An 18,122-nucleotide genomic window follows, 5' to 3' on the forward strand; every position below is an offset into this window, starting at 1 on the left:
AGAAAAAGATGAAAACATCAGAAGTGCATAAATACTGTGTGTAGCTTATCTTTTTCAGTCATTTGATGCGTGCCATTGCAAACTAGGTATCTAAGGTGAAAAGTTTGGATTGGTGGTTGGGGAGCCTTTAGATCAATTTAATTAAGACCAAGTCTATTTTTACTTCAGACTTATGGATTTTTTTACATTGGCAATAAGCAAAACATAACCCAAAGAGCAGAAACTTTTGAAGTTCCAAGAAGATGTAGAACTGAAACAGGATAACAAAGCATGGTAAAATGTAGCTCTATATCCCACTGAAAATCAGAATATTAAACAAATAAGTTAAAGATATTAGGTGAGATCCTCAGCAGGTGTAAATCAGTTCCTTCCATTGAACTATGCCAATTTATAGCATCTGAGGACCTGTCCCAGATGAAATACTAATGGAATGGCCATTTTAAAAAAAAGAGAGAGATAAGGATTGTTTACACTTAAAATAGAATGGAAACCTACCAATGGTTCGGCTCTACCTTACAGTTCCAACAAAAAATGTAGGAGTGGAGCAGCAGACTTTGTCCAATCAATGATGACTGTGATTTTTAGCTATATGGTGGGACCTAGTGTCATGCAGTGGATTGAACAAGCCTAAATAGATAATGATGGAACATAATGAATACTGGAAATTACGTTATCTCCCTATGCAGATTAATTGGAATGCAAGTTTCATGTCATGCACAACAAGTGGTAAACTTTTTCTGACTGAACCTCTAATCTGTCAAACAGGACACCCTTTACGGAGTCACTTAAAAAAAAAGCCCTGTTAAGATCACAAGTTGGGACTTTTATTTATAATTCTCCTTATCTTTCCACCCAGAGAGAAAAATATTCCTTTTCAGTGGTATTTGTGGCAAGCTGACAGTATCACATGCAAAGAATAAGCTCTCCTAAATGTTTCTCTTCCTGCTTGCTCAACTGGATGATATTTGCTTAAAGTTGGGAAACAGTTTGAATTCCCAACCAGAATGAGTTAGCATTATAAAAGAAGAAGCCAAAAAAAAAAAAAAATAGGGAGAGAATTGTTGATGAAGGATCAGAAGAAAACAATTATGCCTTAATGTTTAGGTTCTAAATAATTAAACTAATGCCCCAGGCAGTAATCCATTAGTCTGTAGCAGAAGGGATAGCTATAGTTGCAAGAGTATTAACAGAAAAAAGAATTCTAGGGGGAAAAAGTGGGCTGGAGAGTATTCAATAGCCTTACTCAGTTTGATTTTTGGACTGGAACAGATCTGAGGCAGCCCTTTCAACTTGGGATACTATAAAAATCTTTCCTCTTTCCCCATCACACAAATAATGATTAAACCCGGTTCTGTTTCTGAAAACTCGTCATGCACTCTTGATAAGGCTCTTATTTCTCAGTGGACCCTCTGGTATTTTTGGCTTAAAGAAGTGGAATCTAAAAAGGTTTTTGCTCAGAGATTGAGGGTTAAATCATGCCTCTCCCATTTCAAACAGAAGAATAAAAATTTAGATCAATATATTTCAAATTGTGAAATTTCTTCACTTCTACATGACTTATTCCCACATAGCATCAAATGGAGAAAATGTTTGTGGTTTATTTTCTAAAGAAAAGCCAGAAATATTAAAAACATTTTGGGCAGATCCAGAGCCCATAACTTTACAAAATAAAGGACTAAAATCATTTTTTTTAAGTGCTAACCATTTGCCAGCTCTATCCCAACATAAAAAATACTAAAGCTTCTATGAGATGTCTTATGTCTTTGTTTTTACAAAGTCTCTCTGTGTGATGGTGCGCACTTGTCCCGCACTGGTACTGCAAGGGTTAACGCCACCCTCTGGGCCAAGGAGGCCATGCCCCCATGGTCCTGCTGGGCATACTCAGCTGGAAACTAGGTATAAAAGGGAGCAGCTCAGCTCATTCAGGGCTGTCTGATGGAGGGGAAGGACCTTGGGTGCTTGTGGGAGCCGGAGATCCTGAGAGTGAGAGTGGAGGTCTGTGGCCAGCAGATTCGCAGGGCATCATCCGTGCTGAGGAACCCGGAGACCCTGATACCCCATGGACTGTGGCATCGGGCAACATGGTAGCAAGTGACCCAGGAAGGATGAGTGAGTGGTATCTCTCACCCGAGTGAGGTCAGTGTGTTTTGGTGGGATTCCCCGCTGACCTAGTGGTGGACCATTCCGCCACTGTTAGGGCCCTGGGTCGGGGGCTGCTGGAGTAGGATGGGCCCAGGTGCCCCCAACCAGCCTGCCACCCCCAACCTGGTGGCAGTCCTCCGGGTACTGGCCATGAGGCCACACTGCCCTGTGTCTGGAGGCTGTGATATTGCTACTGGCTGCTAGGCCACACTGCCCTGTGTCTGGATGCTGTTATATTGACTTTGGCCACTAGGCAGTGCTGCCCTGAATGCAAGGGCCGCTGTCACTGACTCTGACTGCTAGGCCAAACAGCCCTCCCGAACTGGGAAATCATACTGACTCTGGCCACTAGGACACACAGCCCCCACGGAGGAAACTGCTATACTGACTCTTTCCATTGGGCCATACAGCACTGAGAGAGGGTGATTGTACTGACTCTTTCCACTAGGCCATACTGCTTGGCTGAGTCAGGAAAGCCATTTTGATTCAGGCCATTGGGCCCCACTGCCCTGTGGGAAGGGGCTGTCACCCTGACTCTGGCCATTGGGCCACACAACCTTGAGAGAGGGAGCAGCCATATTTATTTTTACCATTAGTCCTCATCACCCCAAGACAGAGGGTTATCATAAAGACATGACCGTGGGGAAGTAATTAAAGAGGAGATGGGGTGCACTTGCCCCGTGACACTCTGCATCAATGAAATAACATATTATGAACATTTCATATAAGAATCGGTAATTTTTCAATTGAAGAGCAGATTGTAAAAGCAGGCATTATGTATGCTGCTCCTTGGCATAAAAACATTTTGCTGCTTAGTAGCAACTTTAGTAAAACACAAACCTATTTTTCATTGTAAGACTGAATTGGAAAATTGGTTTTATGAATAGAGTCAGTTGTGATTGGCTGTCTAAATTAGTTCTAGCTAGTACTAAATATTTTGGCAATCATATTTTCTCAGGCAAAACTATTGCTACCATCAATGCATTGCCTTTATGGAACAGGAGAAGCTGTGGCATCAGTGGACTTTTCAGTGGGTATGATATTGTAATCCTGTTACTGTGCTGGCTGGGTCTGTGTGTGTGGCACATTAACATATAGCCCCTAAAGCGTGTGGCTAGATCCTCCCCGAGGAAAAGGACCCCTGACCTAGGAAGTAATCTGGAGTGGATGGTCTGTGGAGGGGTACCTCCCGCCCAAGGAAAGTGAAAGTGTTGATGGAGTCAGCATCACCAGCAGCTGGGGCTGAGCAGCTTCTGTCACCTCTTCTAGTAATAAATTCATGTTCTCTTATTACTGAGCTCATACTGGTATCTTCATTGCAGGGACACTGCCTTCTGTGCACAGAACTGCACAGAGGTTTTTGGGGCAAAAATCTAAAACTGAGCCACCACCCTTAAAAAATTTGGGCAGGCCGGAGATGGGGAAGGTGCTGGAGAAGTAAGCCACCCTGTGCACCAAGTCTCAACACGCTGTGGTGCCCTCCTCCTCAGTCCCATCCTGGGTGGCCCTGGCTATGCTAACCTACAAGGAGACTGCAAGGCCACACAACAGCATCGACAAACGCTCTAATTGAGTCAGAACTGTAATATTTGGTCCATATTTACTCTCATTGCTTTGAATGGGGATTGGAAAGAGAAAAGGACGAGTAAGGTTAGCGAGCCATAGCACCACTTTGAGAACTCTTTCATATGAGCTCTAATTTGGGGTTCTCAGTCAGACCACATTGTTATGAATATCTTAACTTCTTCCTAAACTTATAAGGGATACCTTTTTAGAAGGACTGAGACAAAGCCTCCCTTTCTCCAAGTGCAATATTAGCTTTCTTGAATTAATTAGGGCTAGATTCCCATTACCTTTGTATGGGTGGACAGAACAGGAATGCAAGGGATCACATTTCACCCTACCCTCCCAAGAAGTCTTCCAGGGAAGCCCGTACTACCCCTATGCAGAGCTTCCTGTAGTTTGTACATTCTGCATTTTCTTTTTCTTTTTTTTTTTTTAACATTTACTTAGTGTTCCTAACACACTCTTCATAGACACATTCAAAATACCATGTTTTAAGATACAAATGGTTAAAAAAGAAAAGAAAAACGTTTCATATAAAAAACCCTATTGAACCCACAATCTTGGAAAAAGCTTTGTATTTCACCCTGGAGGTCAACAAATGCGGGTGTTATCAGACCAGGGTGAAGTTAATTCCAAAGGGCCTAAGAATATCCTTCCTGGACTGCAAAGATATGGGGATAAGTAACATGGAGCCCCACTCCACAGATCAGCAGCCGTGCTATGAAAACTGGCCCTGCCCCCTGAGTCCTGATTGGCAAAGGCATGAGCAAACAGGAGAAGCTGGCCTCTCCGCCCTCACAGAGTTCTGGTTGGCTCAAGAGATGGCAGAAAATCCCACTCCTACTTCCTGCTGCCATCTATATTGCAGCTGGAGAAGGGATTGTGAGAGTGGACATGCAGTAGATGATGCTGATGGGACACAGTGAACCAGGAGTTTGGGCTGGAGGACAGACCCCAGGGGCAGCCTAAGTTTCCCTGTGAGCATGTACCTCACCACGCTGCATGTTTGGATCAACCAGAGTCCAAAGAGAAGATTGACTGTTTGCCAATAAAGCTGATATATTTATTACTGCTTCAGGTGTTGGAGTGGTTTCTGGGTAAATTCCAGCTTCAAAAAGGCTGTAGGAGAGGTATCTACTACAAGGGAATGGGCACAAGGTTGGAAGTAACTACCAGTAAAGGGGAGCCCCCAGAACAATTAGCTAGAGTGTTGTGATATTTTGTAAAGACAGATGTCTTATTAGATACCCAAGACACACATTATAAAGAGCTTTATAGATTAAAACCCTATAAATATTTAAGTGACCCCAGGAATGAATTGGAAGCCAGTGCAGTGTCCGATTCATACATGTAACATGCTCCACGAGCAAAACTTTGCTAAGAAGCGAGCCATCACATTCTGAAGTATAAAGTTTTGAATGGTTTTCAAATATAGGCCCACTCAGTAGAGTGCCTTGTAGCAATCTAATATGGAGGTAACAGTCATGATAAGTGTGCTGAGGTCTGCATCTGATAGGAAAGGTCACAACCCCCTATTCACGTGGTGACCGGGAATGGGAAGAGGGAGTGGAAGGTGGAAAGCACTGTTAGCCTGTTGCTGCTGTCAGGACTGGCTCTAGGCACCAGCAAAGCAAGCACGTGCTTGCACCGCTTTTTTTGCTTGGGCGGCATTCCGGCCCCCCTTTTTTTTATTTTGCTTGGGCAGTTGCGCTCTCGGAGCTTGGGGTGGCAAATTTTTTGCTTGCGGCAGCAAAAAACCTAGAGCTGGCCCTGGCTGCTGTCCAAACATAAAGTAATAAAAGATGCAGTAGGAATCTGAGACTGCAAATCCCAATGACAAAAGGCAGGCATACTCCCTCAGACAAATGAATAAATATCACCTCTGTCACATCTTCTATTTGCTTCTCCCCAATGCACCATCACCACTTCTCACTTATCTGGATTGAATTGCACCCAGATAGCTCTCATCCCAACCCCAATCTTGGCTAAACTCCGAGTAAATCAAACAGCCGCATCATCTGGGCCAAATGAAATACACACAGAGAGTCAAGTATCATTAACAAACAGCTGGCACTTACAGCCAAACCATTTTAATGTCTCTCTTAGTGACCATGTATACACTTTAATGTAGTTCACCCTTCATCTGGTCCTGTAGTTGTTACTCTTGTCCCGTCGCTGTATCCATTTTTTACACTCTCTCCTTTTCAGAGGCTCCAAATCTCCAAATGCTCCACTGAGTATTGTTAGTGCTTGTCTTTCCTTCACTGATAATTCATTGTGCTTCCTGCCTTTTCCACAGTTCATTTTTTTTTCTTTTATTTAGATGGCCTTCCTGATCACAAGCCATCAGCTTGGTCACTTTCAGTAGGGTGAAGTGGTAAATCAAACCTACAGAATCACACTATTAAGCAATACATTTATTTTCAGCCCAGCCGTAATAACTGTTGCTTAGTACAGACACTAATAAACTGATTAAACAAAGTTATGATGGCCAGAAAAGCTGAAACTTCTGGATTTTATTTTATTATTAAAATTGTTTTTTTTTTAAAAAACTTGTTAAGCTCGTGGCCATTTTAGTACTGAACTCCTGAAGTACAGCAATCCTACCAATTGTACACAAATATGCGTTAGGAGGATTTGTCGGATGTCTCCGGTGCAAATATGAGTTCAAGAGAAACCTTGGAGATTTGGAGCCTCTGAAGAGGAGAGCGACTGTAGGAGGGTGGAAATACTATAAACTGTTTGTTATCAGTTTTCACTGGAGCCCTGGAGTAGCAGTGGCGGGCTCCAGTAGCTATTCAAAGGGCCCGGGCAGTAGAAGCAGAGGAGCCCCAGGCCCTTTAAATAGCTGCCGGAGCCCTGCAGCCGCTACCCCAGGGCTCCAGCAGCGAGGCTCTGGAGGCAATTTAAAGGGCCTGGGGCTCCAGCCACTGCTGGGAGCCCCAGGATCTTTAAACTGCCCCCTGGGGAAGCTGGGCTGCCCCAGTACGGTGCACCGGCTCTTGCCGGTACGCTGTACTGGGGCGTACCAGCTTACTTTCACCTCTGTTCCAAACCATCTAATTGAATTCATCCCAAGTTTCTACCATGAACAACAGACCACAGTGCAAACCTAATAAGCCACGGTCAGTGGTTTCCTCGGGCAGAGAATGAGTATGTATTTTGAAGTGTGTATTTTGTCCTCAGGCCTCTTTAACATATATGCAGCATTTATTATGAGACAAGCCATGGAAGGTTTTGACAAAGTGGAAGAAATTGGGACCTCCATTAGTGGATACCTCTGAACAGACCTCAGATATGCCAATTACACAACCACTAATGCCATCAACAAATGCTGGAGTCTGTAAAAACAGTTAGTGAGGAATATGAACTATTCCTCAATGCAATGAAAACAAAATTCATGTCCACTGAAACGACTAACAAAAACAGCACGCAAACAGATATCACAATTAACGTACAAGCTGTAGAGGCAGTAGATAAATTTATTATCTGGGATTGTATATACTCAACCAAAGAAATTGCAAGAAGAGTAGGGATGACTTGCTAACCTATGGCTCCCTTAAGAAAGTGTAGAAAAAACATGGCATCTCAAAATGTATGAAGGTGAGACTGATGTAAAGCCTAATTATTTTCCATAGCAATATATGAGTCGTGGGAAGTTAATGCTACTGACAAGAAAAAAATTGAAGATTTTGAAATGTGCTGCTGGTGAAAACTCTTGTGTATCTCCCAGGTGCCTATATATATATATATATATATATATATATATATATTGGATATAAACAGGCCCTGATGTCAGAAATCAACAGACTCAACTCTTGTGTATATATATATATATATATATATATATATATATATATATATATATATATATGTATATATATATTGGATATAAACAGGCCCTGATGTCAGAAATCAACAGACTCAACTTATGTATTTTGGTCAGATTAGGCACAGAGATGAAAATAACCTTGAGAAAGTTATGGAAGGAGCGGTGGAAGGTCATTATAGTCGGGGATGACCAGCAAGGAGATAGATGGATGATGTGTGGTAGAGCACTGGAAGGTCAACTGCTGAGTGCTCAAAATTAGCAATAGGTCATGAAGACTTTAGAAATTCTGCTATGATATCACTGATATTCAGACATGAATGAATGGATTTACTTACTTATTGTCTCCAGGGCTGAAAAACAGGCACCTTTCATGAATGTTAAATCAAATTTAGAATGCAAAGCAAGGGGGTAGGATATTGTTGTTTATAAGCTGGTATTTAGAAACATCTCCTTTATGCCTATTTATGGTAATTTATGAAATTACAAACTATTGATTAGTATAAGCAAACAAGCACTGAAACGTGTGAAAATTATTGTATTCTGAAGGACTTTTTTCTCTTTTTTCATTTAAAGGTTGTAGTTCATAGGCCTCTATCTGGTAGCTATCAAAGGAAGTAAGGGACACAAATTTTAGTTCTCTTGATGTTCACCGCCAAGTACTAATTTCCTGTGATATATATGTTGCTGTCCATTTCTTGAGAATCACAAACAGTCCTCATAGGTCTCAAAAAAAGGCACATTCAATTTTTTATTCTCAAATGGGCTCTTGAGCAATGGGGCACCATGCAATATTAAACATGTTTCCAATGCAGTCTTCATATATGCTGTAGTTTAGTCAACCAGTCGTCCAGGAATTATGAATGTCCCGGTTGTCAGACTCAGATTGCACTTGTTTATATTCTCTTTACTGCCCTTTCTGTGGTTGTTAATACACAGACAAATGAGTAATTTGACAGCAGACTTGCTCCTGAATTTGAACCTACCAGAATCCACATTCAACAAATGTACTACGGAACCACAGATTGTATCGCTTGCTTTCCTAAGGGACCTTGTCCATAACAGACATGTATTGTCAATACTACGCTTCTTCTGTGTACTCCCTCTGGGAGCAATTAAGATATTTCATCTTTAAAGTTTACTTTCTTAGTAACTGGTTTCAGTGGGCTGATACTAAACTCTGAAATCTTGAAACTATTTTGTGGTCTTTTGTACTTTAATTTGACTGTTTATTTGACTGTTTCATCTGATGACAGTGGTTGTCAGGTTTGATTCCTCTTTTATTATATTTGTCACAGTGTCTATAACTATTAGTCTTGGCTTAGAAGACTGTGTATTAGTATTCTGCTGGTGTAAACCATCCAGGTGATGAATAGAGAAGAACTAATCCTGTCAATATGCCAAGTCTTTTCCAGTCTGACCCTCAGGATTGCAAGATTTAAAGCACACCATAATTTAGAACAATAAACTCTTGTGTACAGTATGGTACAAATAATGAAAAGTACAGAATATCATAAGAACATAAAGGTCCATCCAGCCCAGTATCCTGTCTACCGACAGTGGCCAATGCCAGGTGCCCCAGAGGGAGTGAACCTAACAGGTAATGAACAAGTGATCTCTCTCCTGCCATCCATCTCCGCTCTCTGAAAAATAAAGGTTAGGGACACCATTCCTTGCCCATCCTGGCTAATAGTCATTAATGGACTTAACCCTCCATGAATTTATCCAGTTCTCTTTTAAATCCTGTTATAGTCCTAGCCTTGACAACCTCCTCAGGCAAGGAGTTCCACAGGATGATTGTGCACTGAGTGAAGAAGAACTTCCTTTTATTTGTTTTAAACCTGCTACCCATTAATTTAATTTGGTGGCCCCTAGTTCTTCTATTATGGGAATAAATAAATAACTTTTCCTTATTCACTTTCTCCACACCACTCACGATTTTCTATACCTCTATCATATCCCCCCTTAGCCCTGGTCTACACTGGGGGGGGGGGATCGATCTAAGTTACACAACTTCAGCTACGTGAATAACGTAGCTGAAGTCGACGTACTTAGATCGACTTACCGTGGTGTCTTCACTGCGGTGAGTCGACTGCTGTCACTCCCCCATCGAGATTCTGTGGCCTGCATTGTGCAGGAGATCAGACTAGATGATCATAATGGTGCCTTCTGACCTTAAAGTCTATGAGACTCTGCCTGCACCTCTCGTGGAGCTGGAGTACAGGAGTGGACGGGAGCACGCTCGGGGATCGATTTATCACGTCTAGACTAGATGCAATAAATTGATCCCTGCTGGATTGATTGCTGCCTGCTGATCCAGCGGGTAGTGAAGACATACCCTTAGTCTCCTCTTTTCCAAGCTGAAATGTCCTAGCCTCTTTAATCTCTCCTCATATGGGACCAGTTCCAAACCCCTAATCATTTTAGTTGCCCTTTTCTGAACCTTTTCTAATGCCAGTGTATCTTTTTTGAGATGTGGGGACCACATCTATACTCAGTATTCAAGATGTGGGTGTACCATGAATTTATATAAGGGCAATAAGATATTCTCCATCTTATTCTCTATCCTTTTTTTAATGATTCCTAAAAAATATCACCAGGTCTTTGATGATGAAGTATCTTCTAAGTGTTACAGCTTTTTGTAAATATCAGTAAAGGATTATTTGCTGCCTTTTATTTAAAACTACTTGGTTTGATCATTATAAATGGAGGGAAAATTTAATAGTCATGGGTCACACAATGCAGCCTGGTCTTGGAACACTAAAATCATTTTAATAACCACCACCTTATAATATACACAGAAGGATGCAGGCTTCTTTTATCCTTGCATGCTGATAAAGAATAAACATTCACTCTGCAACCAGAGAAGCCATTATTAGGTATTAAAGAACATACTGAGGATCCCATAATTGATGCTGCATCTCTTTTAAGCTTCTTTCAGAATGCATTTAAATTATTAAAGGGAAAGATTGTGACCACTGCACAGGTATGCGAGACGGAGCCTTCCCCCACATGCAATCTGCTCCTTATAGGGAGTGAACATAATTTGAGTCGTTGTCTGAACACAGGTGCTCAGATATCACAGTGATAGGGTTGGTATAAGAATCTGAATAGAGGAGAAGCAGGAAATGAGAAGGACTGCCTTACTTGAGCACAAGAGTTTTGCAAGGCTAACAGTGGCAATAACACAACCCATCCAACTAGGGTGAGAAGGCACAGGAAGAAGGTGGAGGCCAGGGCATTCTTCAGCCCTACACTGAGCTAGCTGGCCATACAGTTAAATACACACTGCAACCCATACTGGTACATAGCAGTGCCATGCAGGCTGGAGAACTCCACAAGGCACAATGGCCTCTAGAGATCTCTCTGAGATTATGTGACTCCACGTTATGAGCCAGTGCTTTACAGGTTGTTTTTTCAAAAGTGCTCTAAGATTGAATCTTCAACGGCACAGCAAAATAAGCACAACCCAGGACCAAGAGGGGCAAAGGTAATCAGAACAGTCTGGAAGTGCTCCAATTACAGCAGGCACCCTACAGAAATTATCAGATTGCTCCAAAGTCCAGAATAGCCCATTCACTGGTTTCATGTGGGTTCTTCCCAGGCACAGGAGTCTAGCAACATGCATTGCAATACAAGATTGGGGTCTAAACAATAGGGAGAGATTTATATTGCCTAAAATCCTAATCTTTATCCAGATAAAATTCTCATTATCTTCAACACAAGTTTTGCCTGAGTAAGCAGAGCAGCATCACATTCCAAAGTGTTTGGAGAATACAAATTATAAAATTCATTTCTGTTCACTGTAGAAAAACATATGAAAAATAAAGTATTCATTATTAATGTTTTGTTCTCTGCTAGTAACATCTGTTTGATTCCCATTTCTCCATGTACATACCATTAAAGCATGAAAAAAGCCAATAAAAACAGCTAATTGGTTTTAGCTGAGCATAAGAAAATCTTGCTTTTTAATTCAATTACCCTTTTCATAAAACATCAAAAACCATTAATCATATCGCTTTCATAGCAGTAAAATATGATGCAGTGTACAGTATTTTCAAGTTTGAAAACAAATTGCAAATTATATTTTAACGCTATAATGGCTTCAACAGCTTTTCTAAATGTAACCACTGTTTTAGTAATTTTGTAACAGAGAAAGTAACTTATCACACCTTCGAGCTCGTTGGATCAAAAATATTGGTCACTTAGCAGTAATGGTTTTCCAGTAAGGATGGAAAGGAATTCTATTCAGCACATTTGCATGGATACTTTTGGGTGGTGTACAGGCATCTAGTTAAAGGTGTTCTTTTGTATAGGTTTCACTAAATATGACATTCTTCCAGAAATGCTTGGTTCTAAATAAACTGTATTGCCTGAGTAAAAGAATCTGGCATCACTGCAGACAGCCCATTGGACATGTCTGCTCAATGCCTAGAAGTAATCGCCAAAGAAGAAGAAGAAAGTTAGGTTGTGGAGAGAAGGGGACTGAATATAATACTGAAAATATTATAATGCCATTCTATGAATTGATAGTATGCTGTCACTTGGAATATTGTGTTCAGTCCTAGTAACTGTATCTAGATAGATAGATAGATAGATTAGATTAGATAGAGTTACAAGAACTGACACAATATCAGCATAGAATAAATAAATGTTAGAAGCATGAAAAGACTTCCACACGAAGAGGGATCAGAAGGCCTGAAATTGGCTAGACTGGAAACAAATTACGACAAATTTACTCTTTCATAATAAGAGAACCGGGGGTATTCAATGAAACTGAAAGACAGCACATTTAAAACGTAGAAACGCTTTTTTATACAACTATAATTTATCTACAGAACCACAAGATATCACTACAGCAAAGAACTTACCATAAGAAAGAGAAGACATTTACATGGATGCTGAGGACATCTTCAGATAGGACAAAAATCTATAAGGGACATGAACCCTCAATCTTCAGGGCATAAGCCAACACCTCACTGAAGGAGTTAGGAAGAAACTTTTTCTGAGAGAGAGTTACTCTATGATAGGTTTTCTTGCATAGACCAGTGAAGCAGTTCCTACCAGTATATTCCTTATTCCTAAAAAATAAGGCACAAGATTTTCCAAGACTAGTGATGGTGGGTGCCCAACATGAGACAGGTTTTATGGGGTTTTCAGTGGGTTGGTGCTCTGAACTTTCAGAAATCAGGCCCTTTCAGGGTCTCAAGTTGAAAACGCAGATATTGAGTCACCCAAAATCAACAGTCATTTTGAAAATCTGTGCCAAGAAGAATGAGGATACAGTTTTATCCAGAAATTTTAAGGCCAGAAGGGCCAATTTCACTTATTGCTTTTGTTGACCTTACCAAGAAAAAATTGTTGACTAGCAAACACTTTTAACAAACAAATAGCATACATCTCCTCAAACTTCCGGGCCCTCCCATCAGCCTCTTTCCTTCCCTATCTCCTTTGCCAATTTCCTCTATTGGCCCTCCCTTCCCTGCCAACTCTCCTCACAGTTACTGCAATTTATATACATTGTGATTCAAAACACGGTTGTGAGGGAAAGCTCTAATCCTGCCAGATACATAATCAGCACAAAACAAAGTATATAATAATTATTCTGGGATAGGAACCCTCTGACTTGTAGGAAGTAAAGAGGAACTGGAATTGAAAGGAATAAGTATCAGGAAGGAAATATGTCAAAGACTTTAGCTTTTTACCAATCAGTTTCCCATTCAGCAGAGTTCCACCCACATTGTCTTTGATGTTTAGTACTGTTAACCTTTTCTTGCAGGTAAATATTGGAGTTTTCCATTTCAGCTGAAGGAGATTATAATGCTGAGACAAAACCTTTGTCAATTCCAAATATTCTGGGTATAGGAGCCATTCAGGGCATAGGGATTACAGTAGCCAATCAGAGTACATGGATCTGCATATTCACAGAATGATAACAAAGAAATAATGTTGATGATGCAAATCCCAGCAATGTTACTAGCTACTAATGGCCCTTAATTAGTCAGAGTACATGGCAACTGGAGGTTAGGACAATATTATCCCTGGTGGACATTTTAAATTGCTTGTGCATTTCTCAGTTTGTATGGGCAATTTCCCTCAGACACAATGGATTATTCTAAAAGATCTAGCTATAAATGAATAATATGTGAAATCACCCTTATGTATGTTCAATTATCAGATTGTATGGGCATTTAGATTTGTGTAATTAAGGATCTCCATTGTTTGCTGTGCCATTGTCAGGGGAGCAAGAATTTTTTTACAAGTGGAATGTCACCTGAAACAAAAAACAAAGCTAATTTTCAAAAATAGGAGACAGGAGCAGCATTTAAAGCTGTATAAAAGTTAATTTACATAACCTGGAGAAGTAGAATTACATAAATGTTATTTCACACAAAATACCTCCATTGTGTTGTAGGACTCAAGGAGCAAGGCTGTTCTCTCAGCTAGAATTCATCCTAGAACTCACCTTGGAGCAGAGCAAAATCCTAGTTATGAAATTTGAGAAATCCAGTTTTTCATATACAGCAGAACCTCAAAGATATGAACACCAGAGTTATGGACTGACCGTGTGGAACTGGAAGTAAGCAATCAGGCAGCAGGGGAGACAAAACAAACAAGCAAGCAAACAAACAAAAAACCCAGCAAATACTGTACTGTGCCTGTATTACATATTAAAGATAGGTACATCTCAGCTGCCTGTTCCACCCCCACCCCCTCATTGCCACATGGGGAGCAGCCACTTACAGGCAGGAGGTGAAGACGCTGAGTTTCACAGGCACAGTTTTGAGTGCCCCAAGCAGGCAGAGCAGGAGCAGTGCTGGGGTCTGCAGCTTTCCTGTAAACCAAGAGCGCAGTTCCCCCTTCCCCCATCCCTCTCCAGGAAAGAAACTTACTGAGCTCCTGCTGGAATCTGGCCTAGAGTGTTTGCAGCTGGAGCCAGAGACCGAGCTCCTGCCTGAATGCTATGATCTGGAGGAGCCACTCAGTTTTAAAGGGCCAAAGCCTGCATCAGGTGCCCTGCTTCTGCACACCCCCACTCTCCGGGCAGCCACTTACACTTAGGAAGTGAAGACGCTGAAATCTGCAGGCACAGCGGTGAGCCTCTGCTCCAAGCATTCTGCCCTGAGGAGCATCCCATAACACCTTGTTCAGAGTTACAACAATTTCAGAGTGATACACAACCTCCATTCCAGAGGTGCCCACAACTCTGAGGTTCTACTATACTTACCTAATTTTGCTCATGTGTATGATCTTATTGATGTGAACAGGGTAATACATGTGAGTATAGAAAACATTTGGGTGAGTATATATAGAACTGTGTCTGTACCCAATACTGTTTTTTTAGACCTCCAAACAAAATTACAAATACTTGAAAATGTCATAGAGAACATGTTCATTATGGGCTAAGTCTTCTCCTTTGTTCCAGCTTGAGCAATTCAGCTTGGTATGAGAGTGTTTGGAGGGGATTAATTAACTCTCCCAACCTCCATCATCTGAAGGATGGATCATAAATTCATAGTTTTTTTTTCAATTGGGAGCCTCCATAGCTGTGCCATATTAAGTGCTCTTCCCCTAAGGTTTTTGATATGTTTGTGTGTGTTAAGACATATTCATGGCACTAAAATATTGCCAAGTCATCTACAGTTCCCTTACTTCTCTCAGAGCATAGATTAGCCAATAAAATTATTCCAGAATTTCTCACAAGGTGTAATTTTAAGAGAATATTAATTGGTAGCAGTGACCCAATAGCTAGTACCACAGTCAAAAAACCTGAGTATCGTATTCTACCTGGTTCTTGTTTGATAAAGTCCACATTTTCTGTATTAAAGGTTATTGATAACTTGGGAGATATCAATTCTCCCCAGCATCTGCACAGTAGAGACTTCTGTAGCAGCATCTGCTGTTCAGCAGTATTGGTGCCTAATAGAAGGGAAGGATCAGGGACTGGACGGATTGGATCATGGAGTGAGACCCTGTGTTAGGTGTGTTGTAGCTGAGAAGTAGCACAAGTAGCACATCACCCTCTACCAACCTTATAGAGTTTACTATGAAAAGATAACACAGCCTGAGACAGTGATATGTTTTCTGTGAACATGGCACACCTCAAACTCAGAGGATCCTCCTTGGAACAGCCATGGCCATAGGCAGCCCTACTGTGAAAGGTTAGCTACAACAAGCAGAAGCTGCTGCAAAGGCATAGGGCCTCCATGCAGGTGATCCTAGTGTGACACTGCACCTCTTATTCTTAATAGTGATATTATTATGATATGATTATGACATAGTTATGATGTATTTTATGCAAAATAAGTCATGTGAGATGTCACTGGAAAGGTTATCTACTGAATATGATTATCCTATTTGTATGCACGTATCATTTTTGTACCCGAAGTTATGAATATTAACTATGTATCTGTATTTCACATGTAGTTATACCTGGGTAATGCCCACTAGACAAGATATTTTCATTCTAGACAGTAGGTGGGGAATGGGCCATTAGGAAAACAATAGGCCTTAGAAGAAGCTTATCTCCCACCTGGGGAGCCTTCCTGAGGATGCTACAGACAACCTCTGAGTAATGGTTGCTATGACTCTACAAAGACATGTGATGTGACCACATGTCTCTAGACTCAATCTTGAGATATCAGTGTTTTTCCTTAGACTGGTCTGGGAACTAAGCTTTGAAACAAAGTGTTCCTGCCATATGCAAAAGCTATATAAAACAGGGAGTGACATCATCTGGTGTTCTACGTTCCTCACACAAGAAGACTCCTGGAAACACCTGAGGAACAAAGACTGAACTGGGAGACGTGCTGGACCCAGGCTAAAGGGATGTTTAGCCTGTGAATGGAACACCTGGGGATTCCAAGATGGCAGCAAGTGCAGCTTGCCCCTTAAGAATCTGCAGCTTGCTTGTATCATCAGTTAGGGTTAGAATCTGCTAATTTATATCCAATCTATTTAGTATATTAAACTTAGTTTGTGTTTTTTTAATTTGTTAGGTAATCTGCTTTGATCTGTTTGTTATCCTGTATCATGTATTATTTAATCATATAATCACTTAAAATCTATCTTTTGGTTTTGGTTTTGCTTTATCTAAACCAGTGCATGGAAATCATAACTCAGGGGCAGAAAGCTGTTGCATATTCCTCTCCACATTGAGGGAGGGGGTGAATTTTATGATTTTATGCTGTATAGTTCCCTGTGCAGTGCAAGATGGTCTAATTTTAGGTTTATACTCTAGAGGGGGTGTATGCTTGAGGAGCTGGGAGGTGCCCTAGCTGAAGCCTTCCCATGCAGGGGCTGGTCAAAGAGCCTGCCTGCCTGTAACTGTAGCTGGGTGTGTCCCTACCTGTATGCATGCCGGTGAAAGTGAAGGCTGAGGCCTGGAGGGCTTTCACCTTGTCACATCAGTACAGTGTAAGAGAGAGCCCAGGCTGGTGGCTCAGGGGGCCTCAGTTCCAGGTGGCATCCTGGGGGGAACCCGTCACACCTAGTTCTCAATGATCTGTTGGCATCCACAGAGTTTGTGAGCAAATGCCATGGCTTATTCTGTATTAATGCAAACCCTGTGCCCTCCCTTCTCCCCAGTATGGAGCAATGTGGGGGAATCTCTGTGAGGAAATTTTTACAGAGATTTCCTGCTCCAGAGCATGCTCCCATAGGTTTTACCACAGGAGGGGAAAATCCAGCCCTTGAGAACATTTACTGTTTGCAAGTAGAAAACTGAATATGAGAGAATGAAGGTGTCCTACTAAACTAGAGCAGAGAAAGCCAGAAAGATTTATATTTTTCAGAAGACAAAATTCAGTATGTACAAATTAGTGCACTTATTCTTATGGAAAACGAAATATACATGATAGAACAACATCTCTAAAGTATAGCCATTCACGTATAAATTCATAAGAATATTGTAGAAAAAATCAGAACTATAAAACCTTTGCTCCATATGATTGTTTATACATTTTATATTAAGTATTCCTTTGTATCAAAACACTATTTCACAGTTCTTGTATGCTTAAGGCTGTTTAAAGTTTTCCAGGTTGTAGTGCTTGAGGACATGCAATACCTTTTAGTAGATGCCCATCACTCACGAATGATAGGCATCTTTCAAGCTTCTTTCTCCAAAGAGCAAAACCTACTTCTCACCAATAAGCTGGTGACTAGCTTAGTACTATCAAGTTTTTATAACTCTCTTTGTTTTCTGCCTATTCTCACACCTCATTATTGTAATATTTTACTGCTTAATTGCTGCCTGTCATGAAAGAGTTGTTATAAAATGAAATTGTAATGATAGAAAAGACATTCTTCACATATAAACAAGAGTCATAAATACCTTTTTGTAAAATAAATCAGTTATACCAAAATATGACACAGATAATTCTGCTTTCATCCTTATTCAAGACCTTCTATTCTTCCTGCATTAAAGATAATCCATCCTTATATACAAATTTTTCTGTCATAGGCCAGATTGTAAAATGTATTTAGAGCTGACAGTAAGTAAGGTTTGTTGCTGTGGTTATTGTTTTTCCATTAAAATTATCTTTCCAGTGAAATATGAAAAACTGAAATATTTTGGTCCAAAATT

This window comes from Natator depressus, chromosome 3 (assembly GCF_965152275.1).
Source record: "Natator depressus isolate rNatDep1 chromosome 3, rNatDep2.hap1, whole genome shotgun sequence".
Classification (NCBI taxonomy): domain Eukaryota; kingdom Metazoa; phylum Chordata; order Testudines; family Cheloniidae; genus Natator; species Natator depressus.